Consider the following 27,620-nt stretch of genomic DNA (forward strand, 5'->3'; position numbering starts at 1 on the left):
ATTTGCCTGCAAATGCCATAATTTCATTCTCTTTTAATGCTGAGTAGTATTCCATTGTGTATATATACTACAGTTTCTTTATCCATCATCTATTGAAAGGCACCTAGGTTGCTTCCACAGTGTAGCTATTGTGAATTGTGCTTCTATGAGCATTGATGTGGTTGCATTACTATAGTATGCTGATTTTAAGTCATTTGGGTATAGACCAATAAGTGGGATAGCTGGGTCAAATGGTGGTTCAATTCCAAGTTTTCCAAGGAATCTCCATACTGCTTTCCAAATTGGCTGCACCAATTTGTGGTTCTACCAGCAATGTATGAGTGTACCTTTTCCCCCAACATACTCACCAACATTTATTGTTGTCTGTATTCTTGGTAACTGCCATTTTGACTGTTGTGAGATGAAACCTTAGAGTAGTTTTGATTTGCATTTTTCTAATTACTAGAGATGTTGAACATTTTTCCATTTATTTGTTGATCAAATATATATCTTCTTCTGAGAAGTCCCTCACTAATTCTTGATCATGAACATTCATGTTCTTGACCCTTTTGCTCAATATCAAGAGAAGGTATAAAGTACTCCTTAGAAACAAAAGCCTCAGTGCTCACTCCAGAAGTCCCATATCAGAAACACCTGTTCATTCTGATGCTCAGTGACATTTGAGAAGTTCAGATCCAGACTTGTCTCTTGTTTTTGTGGGAAAAAAAATGATGCCCTACAAAGAGTTGTGACTTGCCTGAAGGTCTAGAAAACATGTTATTGTTGGGACTGGCCTGAACTCAGTTCCATTTACTATGCTGTATTATAATGGTAAGATCTAAATTGAATATGCCTTTCTTATGTTTCAGGCACTGGGCAATACTGGATGAAGATACTATATTTAATAATCACAGGAAATCCATTAGGCCGTTATGGCTTGAATTCTATGTTCAGATTAATAAACTGAGGTTTAGGAGGGTTTAGCTCTCTCCAGATGCTGAGCACAGAGCTAGCAGTGAGTGATGGAGTCTGAATTTAGCTTCTTTGGAGTCTGGAGCCAATGCAGAATGTCACAACACTACAGTGGCTCCAAATTGTGTCATTGTCTCCTTCCTCTTCTGCCTTCTTCCCTCCTCCTTCTTTCTTCTTATTACAAAGCTGATTCTTATACTTACTGTGTATACTCCAAGAGGAACACAAAGCCCAAAGGCAAGAATAGGCTCTCTTTGAACATGAATTTTCCTAGAAGATGGAAGTAAATTTCTTTTTCTATAAAAATAGACATTAATGTGTTAGCAGGTAAAATTTACTTAACATTTTAAGATAAAAGGTGTAATTTTAAATACTATATACCGCTAGGGCATCTGCTTTAGCTCACCCAGCAGACAAGTAGGGTCAATATTCAGTCTTCTTTGCATAGAGAAATCCTATCCAGATAAAGCTTGAGAACATAGCACCATGTTACTCCAGATCCTCTCCATGATATTAAATTGTTATGTTTATTACCAAGCTAGGGACACTAAATGAAACCTAGAATATTCTTATTAATTTCCTGACATTTCACATTGAATTTGCCAGCAGAAAGCACCACAATGCTTGCCACAGAAGTAAGACCAACAACATCAGTACCATGGGATCTTATGCAGAATCTCAGACTCTACCTCCTTCCCACTGAATTGCAATCTGCTATTTTACACATCTCAGATGTGTGCAGATTAAAATTTGAGAAGCATTGCTCATCTCATCTACCTACTTTCAAAGTAAATACTTTATTTAGATTATTAGTTTTCAAAGTGTGGTCCCAGGACCAGCGGCATCAGCAGCACCAAGAAACTTGTGACCAGTATAAATCCTTGGATCCCAGACCTCGTGAATCAAAAAGCTGGAGCTGGGACCAGAATTCTCTGTTAACAACTCCCACAGATGATTTTCAAACTTTGCTTCACATTAAGAATCACTTGGAATAGATTCCTGAAATTGTAATGTCCAGGCCTTGCTCCATACCACTTGAAAAACAGTCCCTAGAGCAGTGGTTCTCACCCCTCCATACATATTAGAACCATCTGGGAAGCTTTTTTAAAAAATACCAATACCTGAGTCCTACTCCTCTGAGATTTCATTGCAATTTTAAGGCCAATGCAGAAGTATGATGTTTTAAATTGTTTTCTCCAGGCATTTTATTATTACCTGTGATTAAACCACTTCTAAAATCCCAACTTATTCCAATTCTTCCCACATTTCCAGCTCACTCTTTCTAGTACCCCAAATTCCAGTTGTCCCCCCCCCCCCACCGAACCTCAGATCCGTAGAATCTACCATTGGTACTCACTGTTGAATCACTTTCTCCTCTCCCTGTGAGTCCTCACTTTCCTCATTTGCTATCTCAGATGCCAGAGACTAAAGTTCAATGCCTTGCCCTTCCCTTCCTCCTTCTGTACTAGAAAATCCCTGTCGTGGACAAAACCAACTCCTATCCAGTTCTTCAACCACAATAGTGCAGCAGAATTTCATGGTGGAAGCAGCCGCCATATTGACAGGTCCCCAGGTCCCCTGTATGCATGAGAGAAAATCTGACCCCGATCCTTGTGCTGCCAGGCAGACCTACAACCCTCTCTAGTGAATTTCCTTCCCAGGCTCCCTCATGGCCACTAGCACTGAAACCTCAAACATTCCTCCTCCCCTCTGCACTCTAGGCTGATGAGCTAGGGTCTCTTTTGGCTAAGAAAACAGAAGGGATCTAAAGAGCATTCTCTTCAGATGGTCACCTGCCTGGACTCCACTTCTACCCACCTCCCCGTTGCCTCGTGGCTACTTTCAAGGCGTCTCACACCCAGCGTATCCAAAGCCAAATGCGCAGCCTTCCCACACAAACATGTTGCCCCCCGGTACTTTCCAGTCTAGTTTAGAGTCAGGCCAACAGACCTGTCAATCAGACACATCCATGGAGAAATCATGACTCCTCTCACTTGTTCTCCATTCTATTTTCAAAATACATCCCAAGCCTCTTATCAGTCAGATTCATCTTCAAGCCCTGGTTTAGTTCAAAACAGCCCCACGCCCCAATTAGTACCTTATTCAGGTCTGGGTATGGTATTAGGCCTGCCTTGGCCACTTCCTGGGTATTTGACCTAAAGCAAGTTAAATCATCTCTGAGATTCAATTCCCTGGCTTCAAATATTGTCTGTCTGTCTTCTGTCTGTGTCTGTATGTGCCTGAGTTTGTGTGTGTGTGTGTATACATGTGTGTATACAACTTTGTTAATATACATACATATGTATATATACGTATGTGTGTATGCATGTGTATGATAGATCTCACATCTGACTTCTTCTCATTGCCTTTACCACATCTTCCTCTTGTTCAACCCCACAGCCTTTTTGTTTAATTCACAATCTTCTTCTTTCCTTGGAAAATTAATGAATGTCTCCCAGTTTGTCTCCCTGCTTCCTTTCTTGCCCATCCCTCACTCCATATTCTATTCTCTGTCGCCTGAGTGAGCCTTTTAAAATAAAGTCACATCATGCCATATCCCTGCTCAGATCCCTTCAGTCACTTCCAATACCACCTGGAAGACCACTCAATGTCCTTAAAAGGGTTTTCAAAGCCCTCCATGATCTTGGCCCTTCCAAACTTTCCCCCTCACTCCCTTTTCTTCAGCCACACTGGCCTCCTTCATGTTTTCACTAATTCATCCAGCAAGGTGCTTTATAAGGGCATCAAAATGGCTACCCCCTACCCCCCAATACTGTTCTATCACAGATCTGCATTTCTCAATTCCTCCCTTTATTCCAGTCTTCTCTCAAATCTTACCCCCTCAAAGAAGGCTCCTCTGTCCTCCAGTGGCATTCTGGAGCCAGCGCATACCAGATTGCAAGACCTTTCCTTTCCCCCTCTGCTGTCAGTGATGTCATGTTAGTAGCCAGGAGCAACCATTGTGGGAACTTTTACATTCTGGATTCAGCAAATGCTATCAATCAGTGCTCTTTCACTTTATCCCCCCCCCCCTCCCCAGAGAGCATGTCACCATATCTAAAACAGCACTTCTCTTGGCTAATTTCTTTATTTTTCTTTATAACACTTATCACTAATACTCATTAAAATACATACAAATGCTTATTTTTATTTCCCTGGTGGAAAATAAGCTGCATGAAAGCAGGAAATTTGTCAATTTTGTCTTCCATTTCACCTCTGATGCCTAGAACAGGACACGGCTCAGTCAATGTTCATTAAGCACTGGTTGACTGCACAGATGAATGAAAAAATTGAATTCTTGAAAAGTCAAAATTTGCAAATGGCTCTCCATTAAATCATTCACCCTTTTCGTTCATTTCTCTTCTCTTCCTAGTTCCCTCAGTTTTCCTGATGCCAGGGTGACATCAGTCTCCTGTTTCAGTGATTCAAATTTCCTTCTGTGGCGATAACTAATGAGAATTCTCTAAAGAAAGAACCCTTTTGCCTCTCATCTAAAGCTTGTCAGCTTTCCAACCTCCAAGTTCATCCCATTACTTGGTTTTCTGACCTATCTCTGAGACAAGAGAATCCCATACATTGCAAACAGCTACAATCTTTTGTAGCATAATTCTATTTATATTCTTAAGTAATTCTTAGTCACAGGTTCATGGCTCATGAAACAAAGAATATGGACCTATAAAGACACAGAAGCAAGGGAAGAATGATTAGAGAAGTTGGGAAATAATCTATGAACTTGAAAATATGAGTCTGCTCAGATCTGGGTGGTGGAGTGGAGATGAGTTCTATAAAGACATAGAAGCAAGAAGGAAAGATTAGAGAAGTTGGGAAATCATCTATGAACTTGAAAAGATTAGTCTGCTCAGATATGGGCAGAGGGGTGAAGACAGTTTCTATTATTAAATAAGATTTGCTTCCCTTATTTTTCAGCACATATCTCTCCCTTTCAACTCTCTGAATCACCTCTTGCCCACTATAGGAAGAGTCCTTTTGTGGTATAGAATCCATGTTTTAAAAGGCATTGACCTAAAACTGATGCTGTGGAGCTTGGTCTGTTAATGGACTTAATGTGCTCAGGAATGAATGGCAAGGATGCTGTTACCGTTCTTGTTCCCCGAGTTTCATTACAGGGTCTTGAAGACGATCAATATGGAGGACAAAGATGCATTGAGGTAAATAAAAAAGCATGTTTGTAGTTGCTTGTCTCATGTCAGCAGAGCTTATAATAATTGCTGAGCTTTTCTTAAATGGGAATCTATCTGCAAATAACTACAGAGTCATAGAAATTTGATTGTCAAGGAGGCTAAAATGCAAAGAATGGTTCAGAGAAATAAATTATTTGTATCCTGTCTTCCTACTTTGTTTCAAAATGGTGACATGTAAGAAATTAATCTATTGTGTTTGTTACAATTTTATTCATATAAAGAGAAATTGTTAAAATTAATTGTATTAAGAATAATTGGACAGAAAATCTGGGGGATCAGTTTTCTCAAAGTGGAGCCATGTGATACCTAATAAATTATACTGCTGTTTCTTTCTCCAGCTGATAATCTCTCACATGTCATGAAAAGTCTCATGACAGAACAGGTGTTTAATAATAGCTTGGAATTTGCTTAAACATATATCCTGGAAATGTATTTTTGAGGAGCTTAAAGACCCACATCATAAGAACATCAAACGGGGAAGTGCTGATTTAGAGAAGGCCTGTCTTGGGGCATAGGTAGAACAGATGATGATAGGGTGACATCCTGGCCCAGCCCCGCCCCCACCTGATTTGGCAAAGCTTCAAATTAAAAAATTGGAGATTTTCCTTTGTTTTAATGTTTTAAAAATATCCCTATGCCAGATGGAATGGATTAATTTCATTTTCATTGTATATGTTTTTGTATCTGTGTGTGTCTTTGTATGTTGTACACGTGTGTGTGTGTGTGTGTGTGTGTGTGTGTGTATCTGTCCCTTTCAGGAAGAATTTTTGATTTTATGAAACCAGATGAGAAGTACTTGAAGATCAAGAAGTTTGTATGTGTACTATTGGTATGCATGTGTGTGTGTGTATGTGTGTGCCTCTGGTCTATGTTGTGTAGGTGGATGTGTATGGTGCATGAATGTGTTTGTGTATTTGTTTATATATATGTATGTGCACCTGTGTGTGGTACATAAGTATATCTTCGTGGGTGTGTGTGGCATATGAGTGTGTTTATGTGTGTCAGGATGTCAATGTACGGTGTGTACGTGTCTGTGTATGCCTGTGTGTTTGCGTGTGCCTCTATGAGTACCCTGTCTGGGAGCACTTTTTGACTTGTGGCAATGAGATGAGACCTTGATAACCTGACACTCTGACCTGGGAGAGGAGGAGAGTGGCTCAAGAGGGAGGAATTCTCAGAGATGGGGCCTCAGGCATGAGGAGAAAGGCTGAGCCCAACACCTTTTCCCGTTTTGTGATCTTGCTCATGTCAGGTGTGGCAGGGTCTTTCTGACTCATTAAGTATCCATATCCTGAGCTTCCATCTAGTAATGATAGGCTTTCCTTTCTAAGACGGGAAACACCAAGTGAGATAATAATATCTTAATCAGCGACTGTCCATATGGAGGAGGTTTCCATAAAAACGTTTACTTTTTATTAAGTGGCACATCAGGAAGGAGCCACACTTCCTTTTCACCCTTCTCAAAACAACCCTCCAGTTAATGGCTGTTAGAGTCTGTAAACAAGTCTGGATGGCGCCTGGCAAAATGCCAGAGGGAGTGGTTTGTGAAGTAACTCCAGCGAGTCATTAAGTGTGGAGATTCCTGATTGGTTGACTGCTGTATCGAGTTTATGCTAATTAAGATAAGCTGTGTGGAATGTATAAATACCCCTCCTGTCCTACAATCAACGGCTCCTACTCCTACTGTATCATTCTACACAAGTTGCTTGTCACCCCCTGGGTATTTTGCTGAAGCCGGACTGTGGCAAGTGGCTTCCCTGTGTCCTGCTTCATTTTTTCAGTTTTTATTGCCAACATGTTAATCAATCAATATTTGGTTGTTTAGTTACCAGAATGTGAACTCCACGGAGCAGGCACCAAGAGAAGCCCTGTTAGCATTTCTTGGACCCTTGGAGCTGGTCTCACTCATGGTTTTGCCAAGGCTCTGAGCCCTGCATTAGAGCAGAGGCAGGGACCTTAGTTTAGTCAGTTTTGCACCACTGTGACCAAAGGGCATGACAAGAACAATGTAGAGGAGGAAAAGTTTATTTGGGCTCCTGGTTTCACAGGTTCAGTTTCCAATCCCAGAACTCCATAGCTCTGGGCCCAAGATGAGGCAGAATATCAAGGGCCTCGAGGAGGAATTCAGCTTAGGATGTGGTAATGAGGAAACAGAGAGAGCTCTGCTCACCAGGGACAAAATATAAACCCCAAGGCACATACCCACTGACCCCCCAGTGACTTCCTTGAGACACACCCTAACTTTCTAGAGTTACCATCCACTTAATCCCCATCAGTGGATTAATCCACCAATTAGGTTACCCCCCTCATAATTTAATCATCTCAGCTCTGAAGATTCTTGCATTTTTCTACACATGAGCTTTTGGGACCCACCTCATGTCTAAACCCAAACCACCCTCTGTCCTAAACTCTCACAAAGTCTCAGGATACTTGGATGAAGGTCTACAGAATTCTGGAGGCTTTGTAGGAGCAGGAGGAAGAACATGAGGCCATTCCAAACTGCTTGCCATTTGTGATCTAGAAGAATATGGAGACTAAGGTACAGAGAAGCCTGCATTTGGTGGACTCTGGGTGAGGTTCTCTGTAGTTAATACTTGTTTATGTGCTATGACTTTGGACAAACTTCTCTGTTCCTCAGTTTTCTAATCTATAAAATGATGTAAAAACCTGTAACTACACAAAATAAAAATTGCATCTGTTTGTTCTTAGATTAGAAGAAAATACAGAAAGCAATTTGCCACAGTCCGGCTGGGCACAAATAACCTGGAAGTGACAAGCAACTTGAAGGTTGAAACGGGAACTACTTTATTGTGAGTGAACTCAGCGGGAACTGAGCAAGAACTCAAAGTAGCAGGCACCCAAGGTAGCAGGAGCCGCTCCTCTGTCGGATAGCAGAGGTATATATACCTAACTAATTACACACAGCTTAACTCAATTAACATCATCTAGATACAGCAGTCAGCCAATAAGGAATCCTCATCATCTTAATGGCTCCCTGGTGTTGCTTCACAAACCACTCCTCCTGGCAAACTGCCAGGCGCCATCTTGACTTGATTTGCATCCCCAACAGCAATTTGTACAGGACTTGGAATCTATAAGCATTCAACAAATGGTGTTACTGCTGCCCTGATAATTCTACTGCTCATATTTGTGGTCTTGACCTTCCTAATATTTTCATCATACTTCTTTGGATAACTAACTTATCAGCTATTAATTTCAATTATAAACTAGATTGAGGCTCTCCTGGGTACAATGTACAAAACCAAATGCTGTGGAAAAATTAATCATCAAGAAAACATACCTGACATCTATTTATTACACAGTAAGGAACAGAACACATCCAAAACTACAAACCAGAACCAAGCAAGGCAAAATTTGATTAATATTACGAATAAATATTTAATAAATATTATATTTTTCATGATTGGTCAAATCAGGGTGGTGAGAGGGGATCAACAGAGAAAAAGGGTAAATGGAAATAATAGTTCAGAGACAGAGTCACAAATCCATTGCAGAGGAAGGCAGAGAAAATATTGAGAACAAATCATTGTTCTGATCCTAGAATTCTAGAAGGAAAACCGATGATGATAATAATAATAATAAATAGAGCAATACAAGCTTTTTTGGAAAAAGACCTGAGACGCTTGTACATCCTTGTGAACAGTGGAGAAAATATAAGCTCCCCATAAACTGGACTGCCTTGTCTGAATTGCACCACAAGATTATGCAAGTTCAAGGTCATAGTCACTTCTCATCCTCCTTGGCTTCAATGCTCCTGGTCATTTTGGCTTGCTGTTTTATTTTCTTCTGTTCTGCTTATCCTGCCCCTCAGAGTAGTCATCAGTGAGTGCATTTCCTCACTGTTGGGAGCTGACCATAAATGAAAAAGCAAAATGTCCCCTGTTTATTTCTAGTCCAACTGAAAGCCATCGGTAACCTCACCAAACCCAGAGTAACAAGTGAGACATTTTAAATAATGTCAAATACGGCTCGCCCTAGATCACACCTGCTCCTTACTAGCAGATGTTTGTGTGGCTGTGACATATTGGGGAAAAATTCACACTCTGTGGCCCTTGTACTTCTCCCTCCAACTGTGTTGTGTGCTATTGTTAGTATTTTGGCTCAGAATAGAAAACATATTGTAGAAATACCAGCTGGCTCCTGTGTAAGACACTCAAGTTAATTTTTCTCCAAAGACTGTGCTCCTCTGTTCATCTGGACTAATTATTTTTGTGTTTATCAAAACAAAAGGACATATTGCAGAAAAGAGAAAAGTCACATTGATCTTCACAAAACTTTTGAGCCATGTTAAGGAAAACCAGAACCTTTGGCCGAATTCAGACTTCGTATTCTGGCTTCAAAGGATGTGGGCAGTAGAGATGAGGCATAAACCCTGCCATTTGTAGGTGGAAAGGGGATGGAATACTGCATTAACCAGTATGAATTTATTCAGTGAGTTCAAGAGAGCACTAAGTCTAGAATCCAGGTTTCTTGCACTCTAGGAATCTGAGTACAGAAAGAAACAAAAATACACAGGGAAGAGAATAATAAGAAACATAGAACAGAAGAAGGGAGTTGGTTACGTGGAAAGATCTGTGCTTAGCCACAACCACTGCTTGGTCCTAAGCCTGGGTGCTGCTGAGAGCAGGTGGTGACCCCAAATCATTGGTGGCCTGAGGCACACCAGCATGAGCTGGGCCAGGAATACCACCAGAACCCTCAGATAGCCAAACAGTTTGTCTTTGTATGAAGAACGGCATGTAGTTTAGGGAAACTGGGTGTGCAATTTAACAGTGCAATTGTTCTACCAACTTTCATAGAATCCTTGTCTTTCCTGCACAGGCTTTTCTGTAAGCACAGACTGTTAAAAACCCCATTCAATCCACTCTCTGCAATTCCACTGGATTTTTAAAAATCGAAGTGTCAGATTGGAAGTTCTTGGAGTGTCTATTAAGGACCTCACCACCCATGAATTAAATGTATCTAAGAGAAGTTGGGTCAGGGCTCTCTGTTCTTCTCCCTCACACAATGAATGCAAGGGCACACTCCTGTCTGGGCCACTGGAGTTCACCCTGTTCTTATTCTCTTGTCTCACTGTCACCCCTTTCCTACCCCTTTTCTGATCTGTCTGAATTTGGTCTCAGCAATAGCTGCTGGGGCCTCGCCTTTCCCTCTGAATGAAAAGAGGGTGATTATGAATGCCAGGAAGAGATGGTGAAATGGAGGCCATGCCATCTAAATGCACGCTTCACCCTTACCCTGGTGTTTGCCCAGGCCATCTTCATTAACCTTCAAACGATCATGAGCAAATAAACGCTACGTGCAAAGGTATCCTTAACCTTCTTCAGGACACACACTAGCAGCTTAACAGAACACAGCTGTTAACTATCAGTGTCTGGTAAGACTGGAAAGACCTAACTATTTAGGTATTTGGGGTTTGGCTGTAACCAAGGCGGCTTGTTATTTTGGTATTAAGGAAGAGAGCAGTTGTTTTTTTCTTTCAGATTAATGTCTCCTAATTCCCAGTCTATTTCAGTGTAATTCACTGGAGATTTTCATGGGCAAAGAAATTTCTAAAGACATTAACCAACCCTCACATCTCTTCCTGTGATAAAAATGAAGCAGTCTGCATCTTGATAATGATGGTCTTTTGTTTTAAGGAAGAGCCAAGTAATTCACTTGAATGTGGATTTTAGATCTGTTTGAATCAAAACCTCACTAGCTGCCTAATTCAACATTAAAAAAAAAAAAACAGTATAACTGCCTTATTCTTTCTTAGTGAGAGCAACTTGCCCATGTGTACCTAGCTGGTCCGATCCATTACATTCAAGGACAAAAGAAACAGCAAAGAGCAGGTTTGTAGAGTTGGTGAGTCTCCCTAATTAAAGATAAAATCAGCCCATTGCTCTTCCTCGTATGTGAGAGTTGATACACTTACCTTCTCTTTCCCATTTCTTAAGTCAGAGGCCAGGGTTATTTTGGAGCTCCCTCCTATCTACCAGGGTTATAAACATGCTTTGAACATCAACCCTCTATTTCAGGGCATTACCGAGGGCCATGCATTCTGGACCTCTCCTCCTGTAGGATGTGAAGTCCATTTCCCTGTCCTTGAGTCTGGATTGACCTTGGAACTTGCTTGACCAATACAATAAGACACTTTTAATGTTTTTTCAAGAAATAGCCTTAGCCAGATCTGCATGTTAATCACAAACTGCCCTAAATTTCCTTCATGCAACCACAGGCAACAGTTTCATGAATTATCCCACCATTATAATCTGGGCCCTCTTTTCTCCAACTTTCTAAACCAATTTTCTTATCCTTGCTAGCATTACCAACAGCCGTCTGGAGGCCCCTCCAGCTTCCGCCTGCCTCCAGTCCCCAAGTAAAGGCTGCATGTCTACTCTTTGTCCAGGCAGCCCATTCAGGGCTCATTCTATTTCAGTTATTTATTGCTATGGAAAAAGCCATTCCAAGAAGTAAATGGCTAAAAACAGTAACATTTTTTTTTCTCTCTCTCAAATCAGGGGTTGATTCAACTAGGTGGTTCTTCTGCTCCCTGAGAGCTTGATTGGGCTGGAAATTCCAACAAGCCCTCTCCCATAGCTGGCATGTGGCACTGATTGTCTTTGGTGACTCAGCTGGGACTACCAACTCTGGGGGCCCACATGTGGCCTCTCCATGCAGCATGGCATCTTTATTCCTGATGGGTTCCAAGAGGAAGTATCCCACAATCAAGTATTGTAGGAAGGAGAAAGTGGAAGATTCCAGCACTCTGGCTAGACACGGTGGGCACATCGTCCCCTTGGACACATTCTATGGGTTGAGGCTTAAACACTCACAGTTCCAGGGAGGACTTACCTGTGGAGGACCTGTGGCCTTCTTTACCCCACCTCAACCTAGGTTACTATTTTCTGTTGAGTGCCTTCTCCAGGCGACAGAGCCCCGTCTCCCCTCCTTTTCTACATGAACAATCAAGACGCTGTCTGTCCTCCCAGGTTGTTACATCACCTGGAAATGTCACGAGTCACTAACTTTTAAAATAAAAGATAAAAATGAAAACACAAAGGTACAGACAACACTTCAGTGATAATTGCTGAAGCTGGAGATGGGTCTGTGGGGGACTGTCACACTAATTTCTTTGCTTTTGTGCATATGATAGCTTTTCCACAATGAAGAGTAAGAGGAGATAAATATTAGGGATTGGGATGTGCTCTTGATTAGTAACCCTGAGGAAGCCCCTAACTGACTACCCTACACTTAGCTCCTTTATAACTTCTTAAAAATGTTTTCAGAATCCTGAAATACACACAATCTTGGCATAGTCACAGAGAACCTAATCAAATATATGAATATATCTGGTTTCATAATATAGAAGGAAGACACAGTTATTAAAATAGGTCATGTCCAAAACTTTAGAAGGCAGAAGGGTGCAATTGAAAGAGAAACTTATCATAACAGAAAAGTACTCAATGAAGACTTCATTATAAAGGTTAAACTTCGAAACACATACAGACTTAGAATGCTGTTTGGTATATGTACCATTTGATAGGTGTTATCTGTGTAGCATGCTTCAGAATAATGCCCTGGATATCGTGAACACAAAATACCATTACCAGGAGTGGCAATAGCAAGAAGTGACCAAGCTGACACTGGGCAGTATGACTCAGTACGGGACCCTATTTGGGGATGCAGCTGTGGAACAACAGAGAGCACAAAATGAGGGCAGTGACTAAAGAGACCCAGATTCAAACATACATGTTCCTGTGAGTCTTACCCAAGTCACAGGAACAAAGTCTCGGTAGGTGACTTCAGGTTCTACTGGTGTGACATCTAGCTGTCAGGTGTAGAGTGTTCAGTTCATAAAACTTATAAAGTCAACTGAAGAATTAGTTGAAAATACTACAGACACATTGAATGTCATTGAACTATGTCTTCAGGCCTCTTGGTGTACCCTAAAGTCACCCTTGGATAATTTTCTATTTTGGCTTCATCATCATCCCAGTTGGCAAGTTGATGGCAAACTGGATTCTAGAAAATTACATCATTTATTATTTCTTTTCTTTATTATAATACAGGTTCCAGGAGGTCAAGGCCCAGGCTTGTCTTACTCTTCATTATGTCTCCAGTACCCAGAATAGTGCCTGATCTGTTTGTGGAATAACTTGCAGTTTACTAATGTTCTGATATCAAAAAACTTCTTTGGTTAAGGTTAAGTAAAGCTTCCCCAAAGGGTAACTTTGTATCTTCTCACCATGTAGTTTTCAAGGTGCATGGTTGTCTTCAACCTGTTTCAACGACATTACTCGGATAGGAACCATTTCATTGGGAAGCACTTCATCTTATAAATGATCAAGTGGATGTCATCAGTTTAGTGGTTCTTTACCTGGCCTGGCATGGGTTTTACTTATCTTGCAAGAAAGTAGAATTTTATTCCAAGAGAATGCTATGAAAAGCATTTTAACCTCAAGTTGAGAAAAGCTGTCGTATCAGTTAATGTCTAGAGCTATGTGTGTACACACCACACTCACACAAAGTGTATGTAAGTTCTCCTCCATCCTTCCGCCCAGATGCCCACAATTAAATAGTAGTTGGTTTTTGAAGTGATTAATCAACTTGGGTCTAAAGTGAGACACAGATATGAATATAATTTGAAGAATTATAAAAAATCCAAAGCAGAGTAAAGCTTTTAGAAAGCTGGCAATAAAATTCTGTATAACATAGTCATTGGCATTATTTTGATCTGCTTGTAGATGTTAGTGCTAACTACGGGTGGTATTTTTTTATAGTACTCCATAGTTTGAAGAGGACTTTCACAGAATGTTTTAGTCAGCTTTTTTGCTGGTGTGACTAAAGGACTCAGCCACCACAACTGTAGAGGAGGAAGAGTTTATTTGAGGGCTCATGGTTTCAGAGGTCTCAATCCACAAACAACAGGCTCCCATTCCTAGGGGCTCAAGGTGAGGCAGAACAACATCATGTTGAAGGGAAGTGGCTCAGGCCATGATCAGAAAGCAGAGAGACTCCACTCTCCAGAAACAAATACATACACCATAGCCAAGCCCTAATTCCCACCTCCTCCATCCATGACTACCACTCAATTAGTTAATCTTCATCAGAGGATTAAATCACTGATTGGGTTAAGACTCTCACAACCCAATCATTTCATCTCTGAACCTTCTTGCATTGTCTCACGCAGGAGCTTTTGATGGATACCTCACATCCAAACCATAACACAGAGTCATTGTTCTTTTGGTTTGCGCTGCAACTCCATACCTAATGTCTTGTTTCTGTTCCAGTAAAACCACACCTAGAGTATTATTATTTCTATTTTTTCATGCAAAAAAAAAAAAAAAGACCTAAGGATTGGGTATTTTGATAGACTTTGCATGACTAATTAAGCTGTTGGTATTCCCGAATATTTAAATGTCTGAGGTTTCACAGGGTCATAATTACATGTAATCACTCCCTTAAAGCATCATTATGTGCATGTTACTAGATCCTCCACAAGTCAAAAGAAATAAAGGTGGTTTCAACTCTCCAGGCAAGGGCTGCCTTTTGGAGGCCAAGACCACCTGGATAAAACAGGGTTAAATGCAGCACACATGCCTGGACTATAGAAGAACCAGGACCTCCTATGACTAAGTTTTCTTCTTTGTGAACAAGTTTTTAATCATTTCACCCCTCTAGAATTCACATCTGTTCATGACATAATGCTGTGGGTCAGCCTGGGTTCTGTCAAAATGAAGCCTGTATTACCAAATCCAAATTACAGTGTGTTTTACTAACCGGTTTTATGGACTAGACGTTTCGCTTGGGCAGAAAGGAATTCCCACTGCACTTGAGGGGTAGCAGCGCCTCACGAGCAGGCTACTGGTTGTGCTCGGCTCCTCCTGCCCACAGCCTCCAGACACCCCAAAGACAAAGGAGCAGGACAAATCTGGTGCAGGTGAAATCACAAAACCAGCCTCCTTCGTTTTAATTTACCCTTATTTGTAGCTGCCATCACCTTTTCCTGTATTGTAGCAAAGAGTTCAAATCTAAAAATAAAACTTAAAGACAGAAAACGCCTGTCCTGACAGTCAATGAGAATGGAGATGTACTTTGAGCTACCAGTCAGAAGGAGGAAATCACAGTTGTTCTTAAGACACACTGTTCATGAAATTCTTCATGAGTAATGTAAATGCTCTGTGAATCTTAATTTATACTTTTCGTTTGGGCTTTAATTGGAAAAAATCACATCAAAATGTGCTATTTTATTTCTTAGGTCATCTTGTCAGTTTAGTAACTATTCTGGAGAAAACATTATAAGTCTCTAAGTGAAGCAGAAGAAAATTAAGAGGAGATACAAGACTGGTAATGTGAAACCAAAACGCAGGGCAAGGTCTAAGGCCTTTTAAGAACATGTTTATTCATGCATTGAAATAATTGCCAGTTGCAATTTTCACCGAACATGTGTTTAAGTTTGTGTGCAATAAGGGCTCCAGATTTATGGCCTAAGATCTATACCTACTGTAATTTTGCTCATTCATCTATTTCTTGACACACCCAATAAATAGTTCCTGCATGTCTAGGATATGCCGGGCAGTATTCTAGGCACTGAGGATGCAGCAGAGAATGAGGGAAAATGACCTGCCTTCTTACTACTAAGAGAGCGGAAGACAGCGGATTAGTAAGTAAACAAACATGTTAGGCGTAACTCTAGGAGAAATAAGTGCTCTGAGGAAAAATAAATCAGGGCAAGAATGCGGAAGGTGAGTAGGATTGGGACTGTTTTAGATCTAGTCTGGGAAGCCTTAACTGAGCTGGTAACATTTGAACAGAGGGTGGAGACTTGGATTCTTTGCTCAAGAACCTGATGGAACCTCTTGGATGATCAATGAATGGACTATGACATTGATCCCTAGACTCAGAGCTGGATTTCTCAACCATGAAGACTTTGCTACATACTTGTCCTGTGAGAAGGGATTCAGGATGAGAGGAGCAGCCTCCGAGTGTGGAAACTCAGAACACAGACAGGGCTAAAGGTTTAGCTCTTAAGTTCTACCATGAGGTCCTCTCAAGTCCAGATTGTCCAGTTGCCCAGGGCCTGGAATATATCAGAGCACTTGGGAGAAGCACTACAGAAAAATTTGCTCAATTTCATGACTAGGAGAAGACAGCAATGCTTGTGTGGGTGAAGGACCCTTGGTTTTAATTTATTTGGTAGCTGCATGGCTATTTCAAAACTTGAGAAGCATCAGAGAACATCATCAGAATGTCCTGGTTGTAGAAAGACATTTGGCCTCTCTAATATTCTTCTCCTCCTCCTCCTTCTCTTCTTCTTCTTTTAATAGGAACTCTCTTTCCTATGGAGAATCCATTTGCTGCAGGTCAGGTGGAGCTAAACCTATTACTTGTGAGAGCAGCAATTTTTTGACCCACTCAGCATCTATATCACTCGAAAGAAGAAAAAGTAATCAGTGGAGAATGGGGTGAGAGGATGTGATACACACCAGACTCTCTAGAAACCTCAGTAGAATGTTTTTATAGGCATTGTTAGAAAAGTCTGCTTGTTATCTGGGATTGAAAAGGGTAAAAAGTGATGAGTTTGCAACTGCCAATTGCCATTCATGACTGCCACTGGCAGAGTTTCAAGAGGGGAGAGAGACACAGAATCCTCATGACATTCGTGAACCCCTGGATCCAGCTATATCTGAAGACACATCACCTGTTGATGTCCCAGGTAGATGAATCAATAAATTCCTGGTTTTGCTTAAAGAGTTTGATTTGGGTTACTGTCATGAGTAATTGAAAATGACCCACAAAATGAGAACCAGAATCCACAGAGAGAATTCAAGCAGTGACAAGAAATATACCAGGGGCATCAGCTGATGGCAAAATTCAACACGACGGGTAATGCTGGGGAACAGAGGAAATAGTGTAAGGAAGAAAAATAGATCAAGGCTGTCCACAGTCACATGTTAGATGACCAAGAATGTCATGAAAGGCAAGGGAAGAAATGGTGGGTAGCATTCCGCATCTTTTGCAGCATTTAGCCCAGAAAATTGAAAGATTGTACCTCTTAGGTTGGTTTGGTCTACACAAGTAGAGTTATTGTTGTAGCTTAAAAACATTTTCTTGGATAGTTAAAATGTTCAGAGTGGACCACTGGTAAGTCCTGGGGTACGCCTTTCATGTTGCACACATTTAACCAATGTCAGTTTTGCACTAGGACTATGTAAGGCAGCTAATAAAGGACAAAGATAAGATTGTTGGTTCTCTTTAAAGCGTTTCAAACCGGCTATAAGATAATCACACCACTTGGCCCCTGAGCACTGAGGGGTTGCTTTAGGGAGTAAGAAAAAAATAAACACTTAAAATTCTTCCTGAAGAATGTGTTTGAAAGCAACGAGTTAGGTCTTTGGCATATATATGCAGATGTATATGTGTGTTTAAGACTGTTTCTTTAGGACTTTTAGCTTCACAGCAAAATTAAGAGAAAGGTACAGAGATCTTCCATATACTCCCTGTCCTCCAAATGCATAGCCTTCCCCATTAGCAATGTCCCCCACTACAAAGTCACATTTATTACAATTGATCATCCCATGCACAACCTACAATGCATGTTATAGTTACTCAAAGTTCATAGTTTGCAGTAGGGTTTCAAATGCTATAGATTTTAACAAAAGCAAAATGTCATATATCCACCACATAACAGCATACAGAATAGATTATTGCCCTAAACATTCCCTGTGTAAGTGTGTATTGGGGAATATATTTGGCACAGGCTGGAGGCACCACCTGTTTACCTTATGTGCTGTGGATCTGCATGAGTTCCCACCTACTGGCAGCATGGACTCCCCAAAGTGTGGACGTGAGGCAGGGTAATCCCATGAATCTGCACTCCCTCCCAGGACTCTCTTCCCTTGATGGAGAACGATCTCATCCTCCCTAGAATGGCTTATACTCAAAGACTTGCTCAGCACAAGAACAGTAGCAATAACCATGTGTGCACCTTGCAGAAGGGCCCACAGATGCTTCGGTGAGGAATAGCACAAATCTCAGGGTCACCCTTTGAGACTAGCTCAAATTCCTTCCTTTCCCTTGTTGCAAGTCTGTAACCTAGCCCACCATCCCTGCCTTGGGTATGTAGGGATTTGATGTAGAAAGTGCAAAGGGGAAAGAAAAAGGTAGGGAATGGGATAAGGAAGATGCAGAGCAACTCTACCCGCCATGAGATGTGGTGATCTGAAGGAAACTTCTGGTGCCAGAAGGTTAAGTCTGTGAGAGAGGTTGCCTCTGGTACAGGAGTCCTCCAGGACAGCCACGAGTAAGCCATCTTCATCTGGACCTGACTGTGTCACTGCGCTGGCTGCTGCTCTCTGTCCCCTCCCCTCACAATCTCACATTTCCCGCCATGCAGTGCCACTATTCAGCACAAATCACTTTGCTGTTCCCATTTGAACCAGGAACAAGGCTCCTGGGACAGCTCTAGGCACGTCACCATTTACCTCAGAGAATTGAGGAGGGCTACTTCTCCTTAACACTCTGCCAAATATAAAAGGAAAACAAGAAAAAAAAAAGGTCAAAATGTCATTGAGTCCTTTCACAAAGAGGACAAAGAGGAATTCTGTTCAGAATTTCCTAAGGGGCATGCACACAGTTAATTTAAACACATTCAAATTAACAGACTGCGTTGACTGAAGGGTGCATTTCTCTCTGTTTTGGATAAAAACTAATTTAAATGTGGTGGTACCAGGCTGCAAGCACATTCCTACAATGAAGTAAACAAATGTTATTGCCTTCACTTACAGAATCTTGCCCAATTAGGTTGATTATAGTGATCACAGAGATGTATCCTGAATGCACAAGAAAGTAGTAATGCTCAGATTTGTTATGTAATATTTATAGACGCTGTGGTAAAATTTCAGATGAATTAAAATATACAATCTTGTATTTCCATAGACGAGCGGAATGTGATCCACATGTTTGCTCAAAGTAAGAGGCAGAGCCAACAAATTCCCTGACATTTACACTGATAAGACCTTCTCTGAGAAATTGTAAACTGCCATTTTAAACAACAGAAAAGCAGCTTGTCTTTGTCACCTGCAAGTTTAACCTTAAATCACAATATGGTCTTTGCTTGACTTTCGAAACTGTCTCCATCATTTTCTCCTGGGTGGATAACTTAGGAAAGCACGTTCTGAATGCAAATAACATACATTACATCCTATCCAGTCCAATTAGTTTATCACACCCCATGTGTGATTGGCAATCTGATTTATTTAGATATGGCTATAATTATTTAGTTTCCCATGTTGCTGTGACTATGAGAAGATGAGTCAAGGTCATTCCAAAGAGGAAACACAGTTTTTAAAACTGCTACTCATTTTAACAATATACTTTATTCATATCCGAAAGACTAGGTTAGCATGTATGGAAAGACAAAGGAGCAACAGTGATGTGCTGGTAAAATTTTGGAAAATGATTTAATCTCCCTGAACCTAATTTTCTCATGTAACATGATGGAGATGTTCTGTGTGATCTCCCGGGTTTTTCCAGCCCTAAGTCATCTGTGATCTCTGATTCCTATTAAATTAATACTGTGCATGCTATCCAGGTTGATACAACTGATATAGGAGGGTCAGACTTTGATAAACACTTAGGTTGGTATAAGAGGCATTTGTAATTATTTGAAATGGATAATGACAGGGTCATCAAAAAAAAAAGAGAGATATTACTGGAACAGCTATAAATGAATGAAATATAGATATAGATGAAGAACACATTTTCATTTAAAATGAATATGCATTGCAATTTCTTTTTCATAATACATGTTTTAGAGGAGATAGCTCATCATTTAGGAAAACATCTCAGTGGGCCACTTAGGGTACAAAAACGGAACCTGAAATGGCACAGCTGAGGGTCAAAGAGCCTTCCACCCCAACCCTATGCCTGCCTCTCTACATGATCTAAAAATGGAAAAAAGTAGCCAACATCAAGCACCACTTCAATAGCATTTGGCTCGGGATCAACCTCTTTTGTTGAGGGCTGCCCTCATTGATTTGTTGTCTTGCATTTATGCAATCTTAACCTGGGGCTGGATCACAAACAGATTGTGCAGTTCTGACCTTGGTACCGATGCAGTTTGTTCAATTAGTCCTTCATTCATTCAATCATAGTCTACAAGCTGCCAGACACTGAGAATATGATGATGATTATGCAGAAAATGGGTACTAGAAATATTCAGTCTGGTACATTGGTTCTCAAATTTTGAATGTCCATGAATCACTAGAAAACTTGATAAAATTAACATTTCTGGAGACCTTCCCTAGAGATTTTGATTAATTAATGGTGGTAGAAGCTAAAATTTCTATTTTTAATTCAATTATCTGAGTGACTACTGCAGGGGATGTGTAGATTCTATTTTGAAAGCCTCTGACCTGGCACATACTCACTTGCTGAAGTCCACTAGTCTCCCCCTCAGCAGTGGTTTCTAGTCTTTTCCTTCCCTACCTGCCTTTGTTCTGCCCAGTCTCTTGCCAGCTTTAATAACTGAACTTGTATACATAGCCCTCAAGCTGCCATATACTGGCCCTAAGCATTACCTCTGAGTGACACAGGAATTGATAAGGTGTGGGCTTGACTAGGCATAGAGATGAAATGGGTTGCATAACCTCAGAGCCCACGGTCAAGTGGGATTGGGTAGCAATCCGATGAACTTGATCAGCAGTTCACCTAGGTAGGATGGATGCTATTGTGTTTCTGAGAAACTCTTAGCCTTGAACATATTTTATGAAAATGAAACCACCTCTGCTTGGAGCCATTTTGTGTAGTCACATATGTGCAAAGACAGAGCTAGTGTTTAATCAGAAGCATCTAATCTAAAAAGGTAAATATTATAGGTACCGAAAGGAAATCTAGATTCTGGCAGTTTGAGAACAATCATGGCTACATGTTTCATGAACCATAAAGAAGTTTAAAAAAAACACTCAACTAAGGAAGCAAAGGAAGACATAGGCTGAACAGATCAGTCAGATTGATGCCAGATCCCGAATTAACTAATAAATCATTTAATCAATACATCCACATGCTCAAACGGAGCATCTTTCTTTGCATGGGAATCCTATGTACATGTGTCCAAGTAAACCATCCCACAGATAGGAAGGCACAGCTGGAAAATAAATTGGAAAAACAAAAATTCTGATCTTAAAGTATTTTGTTTGATTCATTCCTTTCCATAATTGTAAAATGCACATGGGAGTGGGATTTATGATCCCTATGCATCAGAAAAGCATAATCTTAAGTTAGGGAAATGATGGGACCAATTGCTGGTTTCTAAAATGTGGTTAGGATGTGTATTTAAAGAGGACCCTCTCAGGCCTTTATTCTATAAAATAGCTAGACAAATAAATCTGCGACATCTGAGGGTAATGGCATCTTGAGAGATAATGGATATTCAATCCGGGAGATGGGAGGGAGATAAAACCTCGGCTAGGGAATGTTTTCTTAAAAAAAAAAAAAAAAAAGTCAGACTGCCTGTTAAACTTCTGGATACACTAGTCCCTATAAATTTTCAAAAAAGTGTCCTGGGTTTCATCCAGGAGGCTATTGCAAGTGAGATACACACTGCTAAAACTCTCCACAGTCCTTCGGAAATATTAAGGCAAGTTCAAGTAACAGACACCTCCTGCCTGGGGTCAATCACCAGTAGTTCTTGGCAGAAAAGTCCCCACAATCTTTTAATCCAAGCATGAAGTAGGTTCTTAATCTTGTCTATTATCGGATATTTGCCAAATTTTTAAAAGGAAAATTGGGGTAATTCTTATTAACATTTTTGTTTGCTTGCTTCTAGGAAGATGGAGCACCATCTGATTGTGAGCATCCTAAGGACATTATTACCCTTGGACAACTTCCTACATTAACAATAAAGGCAGTTTTTCTATAAATATCCTCCTCACCCACATTTCATATGTGATGGAAAAACAGAAAGGGGGATGGAAATATGGTCTTCTCCACTTTATAGTTGGTGGGCAGAGTCATTGCAAAACCCTTACCTCTTGTCTGTGTTCATGCCTTTGGCTCAATGTGACCAGACTGTTCCTTCCTTTAGTGAGTAGAATCTATTTTCCTATTCCTTGATTTTGGGCTGGCCTTGTGACTTACTTTGTCCCAAATTTAGAATATGATTGAAATAACAGACAATAAAAAATCGAAGTGACAATTTGAAATGAAGACCTTATGGGGCCTGTGGCTTCCCTTCTTGTTCTTAATCTCCTGCCTCTGCTATGAGATCAAGCCAGGGCAATTTTCCTTGAGGATGAAAGGCTGAAATCAAGGAGGTGTCAACTGTCCAACCAATGTCTCCCTGGACAAGTCTACAGCCAACTGACCTTCAGAGATATGAAGGTCAGCCAAGTTCAACAGAGACTCCATGGGATCTGTGACTCATTGCAATTGTTCCTAGTCACATCCCAAAGAACCACTTGTCTGATTTTGTAGACCCCTGACTCGTGAATAATGCTTATTGTTTTAAACCATGAAACTTTAGGTACTTTGTTGGGCAATGGCTCATTGATATTTTTTATTATATTTTAAAATCAATGAGAGAATGGGGGAAAAAAACGAGACATATTCTTCTCAAGAGATGAAATATCTATGCTATATTTTCAGATTATTCATTATATTCAGTGAGAACTAGTACTTGTGTTCTTAGTTCTGGATATGGGAAGTATCCATTGCAAAGATGACAATAACATTGAGAAATTATAAGCTAAAAATCCCAAAGAAATGTGGGTGGAGTTTATGCAGACGGAAGAAATTTTTTGCATGTCTAATGATATTTTTAAAAGGACTTTCAAATCTGTACTATACATTCAAACCATGCATCTCATTATACTATACATTTCATTAGGCTATAGGCTTCATTAGACACTTGAATCAAGGATCTCATTACACACTCCAGACACACATCTCATTATACCATGAATCTCATTAAGCTCCCAGCCAGGAACAGATGTAAAATAGACAAATTTCAGCAAGGCTTTGATTCCAGCCCACATGGCAATCTCATCAACAACCGAGCAAGGATGGACCAACAATTGGCTGATTTTTGAATGACACTTGGCAACGAGAACCAGTTCAAACAGGCACTATCAAATAACAGAGGGAAAAAAAAAAAAAAACAGCTTGGTGTCACATTCCACTCTGCTGTCCACTCTAGGAATGTGTTCCTACTGTCAATCAGGAATCACCTACCAGTGAAAAACCAGAGAGATGGGGTGGAAGAGGGCATGTGTCTGTAACATTGCAATCATCTGTCATGAGGCAGACGTTCAACAAAGGGCCGCATCAGTGTCACCTTGGATCTGGCTTCAGCAGTTGTATCTGTCCTGTATCTCCAGTTGTCATCTGTGATTTGGCATCTTAACAGATAAGTTCCCTGGTGACATCCCTGGGTAAGTAGCACTTCTTTAGTCACAAGTGATAAAAACCCAATGTACACTAATTTAAGATTAGAATATAAGAAGGAGCACAGAGGTGTATGGCTGTGTCCAAGCCCAACTCTATTCAAAGGCTGAAGCATCACTGGGAAACCTGTTTCCTGTCTCTCAGTTCTGCTTTGCTTTATGTTAGCTTCATTCCTAGGCGCTGTCCCCATGAGATGGTTATAGGTCTCTCTAAGATTGTCATCATCCTCAGAACTGTCAATTCAAGAGGAAGATAATATCTTCTAAAAACAGGCAACCATGTCCTCGGGATGTGCCTCTTGGATCTGCTTGAGTCAAATGACTTTCTAGAAATAGGGTGATAGCATAACTTGAGTTCCTAGCCCTGCGTCATGTGCCCTGCCCTGAATAGAGTCATGGATCAAAAATAGAAGACAGTAAGTAGACAGGGACACCCTTATCTACAGTGTCTGCACCGTCCAGAGGATGCTCATAGTCTGGTAATAAATATGCAATGTGTCTGCAGTCTGAAGATCTGGGGGGCTCTGTCCTTGCTCACTTGGAAACTGTTTGTTCCTAACAAATATGTGATGTCTCTGAACCTACCAGGAGCTTGATAAATATCATCAGTCTTTCTTTGTCCCCTGTGATGCCACAAAATGCGTATTGCTTTTCTGTGGAATGCAAGCTGGGGGGAGTAACCAGCCTGTTGTCGGTATGATTTCCATGTGCCATCAGGTCTTGCATTCCAAATGGCAGTAGCCACTTCCTCTTAGCTACTGGCTGATGCCTGAATATCTCTAGAAAGAGTTAAACCAAGAGTTAAACCACACACACACACACACACACACACACACACACACACAAAATACAACAAACAAGATGGAGGGAAAACATAAATGCTTTGGTTTCACACTCAGGTGTAAAGAACAAGCTGAATGCCTTAAAGAAAGTAAGTTGTGGGCAGGAAGAAGTAAAGCTAAGTTCTCAAGAATACGAGGTCTTTGATAAGAATATAAGAACAGGTAAGAAGACATGGAATGGAAGGAGCAGAAGGGGAAAGGCCAGATAGTGCCTGAAAACTCTGCAGATTTCTGATTGGCCTAGGGCAGTCCCTAGGTAGGGATCTGCATCTCTGAATTAATAATTTTTTTCTCTAATCTGAAAAGATAGTGTTTTTCTTCTGTTGGATTAGGAGGAGATGTCCAATCAGAACCAATAGTTAAAGAATATTTTCACTGGGATTTGCTACGTAGTACGACTCTGAAAAGAGTGACTATGGATACAGTCTTGACCCAGGTGCCCCTGTGAAGCTCCTGGCCTGTGGAAACCGCGGAAACATTCTCCCACATTCCTGAGATGAAGGGTCCTATCACTGGTGCCCAAAATAGGCAAAGCAGTTTCATCTTTCAACTTAGCAGAATTTTTTTTCTAAAAGAACATTCAGCCAGAAAATGTTAGAGTAGAAGACAGGTTGGAATAACAGTTATGGGTCAGAGTGTAATTTTGTGTGGTAAAGGACTTCCTAGTTCAAACCAGAGGAATGAGCTATGTCTAATTTGCAATTGATTTGCACCCTTGGTATATCCTGGAAAAGAGGAACCCAATACCTTCGTGATGATGGAAGCATCAAATGCTTCACATACTTCAAAAATTCTATCATTTTATTTATTAATAAATCATAAGCGCATTGACTAATAAAGCACAAATGATAAATTTTCTCAAATAATTATTTTTTCCCTTTTTTAAAATATGATTTATCATTGAGCCTCTTTCTTTTACTCTTTTGATTAAAATGCTTGTGTCCTGAGCACACCATTCCTGAATGCAAAGAGCAACTGGCTAAGTATTTGGATTTCCAGTGTATTCTCGGCTTTCGGAAATACTCTCATTCTTTGGTCCACTCACCACCACCTGCAGGAGATGAAGACAGAGAGTTTGTGTGTGTAGTTAAATTAAAAAATAATAATAACAAAAGGAAAAGACACGTGTCCTCATAGACATTTTGCTTTTGACTCAGAATCGAAAGAGAAAAATAAAAAGAAAGCTGTCTTCCCTCTTCTGAGTACAATTTTGAAAACATATATTGGGTTCTAAATATAAGGTTAAAAGTAAAAATCAATCTTTTCACCATGAGATTTACCCCTAACCAGCCCTGAACAAGAAGGTGTGGGATCCTAGTAGTCTATGTGTCTTACAGGAATGTCAATGATAGTAACAGAAAAACCTTTGACCTTACTTCCAAATAATGCTTAGGAAATGATTTTGTTTTCCTCCTATCATCTTCTTTACGGCAGAAAAAGAGAATAAAGGGAAAAGTAAGCAGTACCCAGCCAGGCAATTTAAAGACAATAATGAGAGACAAAGGGTCTTTGGTCTGACCGTTCAAGGCTTGCTTTTCAGGAAGACCTATTAGCCTGGAATAGTCACTGCAGGTATACTTGTCTTAAATGAGATCTGGTCCTTTAAGAGGAACTACCTGCAGTCTGGTCTTGGAGTCCTGAGCTAAGCAATCCAAACTCCTTTCTGTTCCCCAGAATCCCAGGACACCACTTGCTCCTTTCCATTTTGTTGTGCAACACTTGACACTTGGATTCCACTTTACATAAACTATAAATAATACGTTAGACATTCGAAGTTGAAAGGATTTGCTCACTAGGCGGAGGTGGCAGCATATGTAGACTTCAAAAACAAAAAGCTCTGACCTTTGGGTGAACAGAAGAACTTAAAATGCTATTGTTAAAATGTAGCATGGAGAACACATGATTTAAATGTAAATCTTTTATCTCCAAAGCCATAAAAGACTATGCCTTGGAGGTATGAGAAAATGCAAACTCTAATGTGGAGCATATAAAAAAAAAATTAAAACATTTAGTGCTGCAGCAGAGCTGCTTTTCTGAACTGCATTTTGCTCATAAAATACTTAGTGTATATAGTATTTTATTTATATGTAAAATGAACTGTTCTTTAACCATTTGGTCTCTGGTGCCTTGGACTTTGATTCTAAATTTCAAAACCTTGGTGCTCCCTGGAAACCTCTGAACCTCCAAACCTTACATATAGGGCCTCTCAGCCTGTCCTGGGAGCCTCCTCCTGGGCAGATCTGCCTGCTAGAAACTCTCCAGGCTGGCTCCTGCCTCAGAACTGCAGAAGTAACCAAGGACAGTGTCAGTGCCGAAGGTCACATTTCCATTTCCCAATCCCTTGACCCACTCCATGGCTTCAAGGGAAAAGAAATAAAACCCTGCAATTATTTGGACTAAGTTGTAGGTAAGGCTGAGTTTATGGCAGGTTCTGTGTACTGGCCACAGATTGAACACAGTTGGAACTGAGGCTCTTGCCCAGATTTCAATCATCAATTTCCATATGGCTTTATTGGTGCTGATTGTACCCTTTTCAAGACCAAATATGCTCTCTCTTTCAGGAGTGTCCCACTGTTCCCTCATGCTTTTACCGCCTGTGCCTCATCTACTCCTCACTAATAATTACCTAGCTCTTTCCCCTGATCCCATGTGGGAATCAGACAGAAGTCTTCTCTCCATGAGTCCCAAAGAAGCAAATGTCTTATTTGGTCCTCAGTTGGGTGCTTGTTTTACTTGGGGCCAAGGTCTCTGGGAGCACATTGAATAAGGAACGGTGTCTTTTGTGTTCCCAACATCAGTGCATAATGGACATTTAACGAATGTTCAGTGCCTGCATGAATACATCACATGGACTTCTGAATTGTGGATTTATTTTGTTAACCCTTTACAAAATCCAAAGTAAGCATAATTTTCAGAACAGTTCTTGTTTCTTCTACTTTGAATCTTCTTCTACTCTATACCTTCTGTAAGACTGGAAGACGCCACACCACACGACACAGATCACCAAAGAGGTTTCCGCTTTATTACCAAAGGCTATGTGTTGATATAGGTCTAGGGAGAGGTCACAGGGCTGAGGTAGATAACGCGTCGCCCGTTTATTGGCAAGCTCGTCCATATGTCAGTTCCGGAGCCCAAGAAGTTAATTCTAATTGGGGCTAAGGCTTCCCACCAGCAGG

This window comes from Urocitellus parryii, chromosome 1, assembly GCF_045843805.1.
Source record: "Urocitellus parryii isolate mUroPar1 chromosome 1, mUroPar1.hap1, whole genome shotgun sequence".
Taxonomy (NCBI): Eukaryota; Metazoa; Chordata; class Mammalia; order Rodentia; family Sciuridae; genus Urocitellus; species Urocitellus parryii.